The sequence below is a fragment of the Notolabrus celidotus genome, unplaced genomic scaffold (genome assembly GCF_009762535.1).
Source record: "Notolabrus celidotus isolate fNotCel1 unplaced genomic scaffold, fNotCel1.pri scaffold_196_arrow_ctg1, whole genome shotgun sequence".
NCBI lineage: Eukaryota > Metazoa > Chordata > Actinopteri > Labriformes > Labridae > Notolabrus > Notolabrus celidotus.
In genome coordinates this window covers 35,558-38,762 of record NW_023260053.1, presented here as the reverse complement: position 1 = coordinate 38,762, position 3,205 = coordinate 35,558, and positions in this window count along the sequence as shown.

Sequence of the window (3,205 nt, the reverse complement as noted above, 5' to 3'; positions counted from 1 at the left end):
AAATCATCTTTAAAGTTTGTATCTGAAGCTAGCAGCCGGGTAATAAGCGGGATGATGTACGGCGAGCAGGTAGTTCACTTCACGTCGGGGTCTTGTCTCACCCTGTCAGGATTCTATTTCCCATAACTACCTGCTCACATACATCATCCCTTACATGACATGCATTACACTATCTCACCTGTAGGTGGTGCTATACCGGCTGAAGCTTCGTCTCAGGAGTTGATTCAGTTTTTGGTCCCCTTGTTCTCAGGTCTTGTTGGTTCTTGTGTTCCCTCGGTTCTGATGCTGGGTCTGTTCTGATGTTTGGTTCTTTAAATGTTGGATTATTGCTCCATCATTGTTTGTGTTTTTAAACCATTGTTTGTAGGATTCTGCACTTTGTGAACTCTTGTTTTTAAGGTGCTTTATAAATAAAACACGGTTAGCATGCGCCGTAAAGACCGCCGGGGCAGCAGCCCCCCCCCCATCACCTCCTGCATGATGCAACCTGAAGTGACTGAAAACCCTCCAATCAGCAGCCGCTGTGCAGAGCCCCGCTCGCCCCTCAGGAGCTCCCTCATCATCATGCATGTACAGAAACAACCCGTGTGGAGTTCTGGTCTTTGGAAAGACTCCTCAGGACCAGCAGAATTATAAAGTCCACATCAGGGGTGCAGGGACTCTGATGGCAATGACTAATTTAATTGTTGTGAATTACTCTGTGACGACCTCGCGTCAGTGTTCATGCTGTGAGGAGACGTATCATAGTGTTCTGTAGTTAAATGTCTGAGGAGTGGGACATCCTGCATCCTTACTATCTCTGCTGAGAGTGACGGGTAAACAAAACAACAACATCCATCCGAGTCCAAACTTTTAGAGTCAGGGAGCGTTTCACAGAGAAGAGGCTTCCTGCAGGATTTATTAAAAGTGCACTTTAAGTTTCTAACTTTAGAGGATCCTCAGTCCCTGTGACGGAGTGTTTATGTTGTCTGTCCAGCAGCTGATGGAATCACATGTCAGGTTATTCTAATCAAACTTTAATATCAGTGTCTGGATGATGCTCGGCTGCCTCACAGATTTAAATACCTCTCTGTTGTTGGTAAAAGTTTCTGCAGGTGAAAACAATGAATGTATTGTTGTGTGTGTGATCTGTAAGTTGTGTTTGGGGTTTATGAGGACTTAAAAAGGTTGCTGGTTCAAACCTTAAGGACTGATCTGTTGCAGCGTTTGATCAGCAGGCGGCACGGTGCCCTCAGCGGTTTCATACCTGAGAGGACGAAGCGCCCGGCTCTGTTGTGTTTGTGTGCACGCCCTGGCTGTCTGAGGACTCCAATCTGTGTCTGAACGTGTCTGTCCGCCGCACGCTCTCTCATTGTTTCCTTTGAGTGCCGTGCTGCTTCATCAGGACAAGTCAGCCCGGGCATAACTCCTGCCCTTGAGAAGCTTGAGGAATAGCAACACGTCAGATCTGTTTTGCAAGTCCTATCACCAGTGATCTCATCTTAATCCACCATGAGCAGAGCACTTTGCAGCATTTAGCAAGTTACAGTGGCAAGGACAAACTTCCTTTAACAGGCAGAAACCTCCAGCAGGACCAGACTCATGTTAGACACACATCTGCTGAGACCGTGTTGGAGAGAGGGATAGAGGGAGATGAAGAGAGAGAGAGAGATGATAGTGGGGAGACGGATAGTAGTAGTTGTAGCAGCTGGAGTCTGGCACGTCCACAGCAGCAGAGATCCAGAGGAACCTACGAGACAAGGGAGCTCAGGGACTCCAGAAAGGTCTATGGTTAGTAACTTTAATGGGACAGGAAGAGTTGATGTCTTCTCTCTGGTGGATGGTATAGTCAGTCCCTCCAGGATTTCGCGGGATTTTTTTGTGATTGTTGCGGCCTAAAATCACTGAATTTGCGACAGCTTTTTGAAAAAATTGCAGTGAAAGTTGCGAATTTTTTTTAAAGCTTTTTTCCCAAATAACATCTCAGGGGCAAGTAAATGTGCTAAATTATTGTTGTTTGTAGTGTTGTTGGTAGCCTTACCAAAAAATGCTCGAGATTTCAACTATTTTGACAAAATATACTTTATTTGTGCACAGGTAACATCACAAATGAGCAAATAACAACACTGTTGTATAAGAAAAAAATACATTGTAAATAAATACAATACAGCTTTTTAAAACTAAAAGGGTTTCATCAAAAAAAAGTGCAAAACCATTAGTGCATATCCTTTTAACTTCATATTCTGAACAGCTTAAGCCAGGTACCCATACATTTATCTTAAACTCATACCTGCAATTCAAACCATATGGAACAAATAACAAAAAATGTCTCAGACCTTTGGTCAACAGCTGCTCATCGTAACAAAGTCTTTCAGTTATACTGATACGTCAAACAATGCAATATGTGTTGTTTTCTGAGAACCTGTAACTTCCCTCATAAAAAAAACATTACAGAAACAACCAGAAATGATGAGGGCATGTAAGTGCATCACACAGATTGAACTGTCTAAATTTCCTCCATGTCATCCTCTACATCTTCCTCCACATCTTCCTCCATTTCATCCCTTTCAAAAGCCCCACTGGTGAGACGTTGGTTGTGGTACAAGAAGACCAACGCTTTGAGGTTGTTGTTGGTAGTTGATCTCCTTCGGCTAGACAATACTAGCTTGTAAATGCTGTTGCTTCGTTCAGCATCTGCAGAGTTTATGATGACATCTTTGTATCTTTTGGCCAACATACTGAGCACGGGAAGTCTCTCCTGCAGCCCATCCCAAAACACATCCAGATCAACCACCCCAGACACCGCAGCTCTGAGCGCTGCTGGACCCAGGCGGATGAAGTAGGCCTCCAACTCATCTTGAGGGACAGCGCTGAAGCCTGGAATGTGTTTGTAGCTAGAAACACTGTCATCCATAAATGCAGTGTGACGTGGGTCAAACACCCTGACTTCTTGGAGGAAGTATATGGCTGGTTGTCCATCCGACATGTACTTGCTTAGCTTCTCCTCTGCATTGTGGTATGCCTGCTCCACTGTATTGAGGATGTGTGTCTTGATGGCAAAAGAGAGGTCTAGCCCCTCAAAGTACTGAGCACAGGCTTCATACTGTAGTTTTTTGTTCGCTGCAAAGTTAATCTGCAGATCCTCGAGGTAGTCAAAAATCTTGGTGGTCATTGGGCGTCTGCTCTGAAAGATCTCTAGAAGCTGAAGAACAACTTTACACTTGTC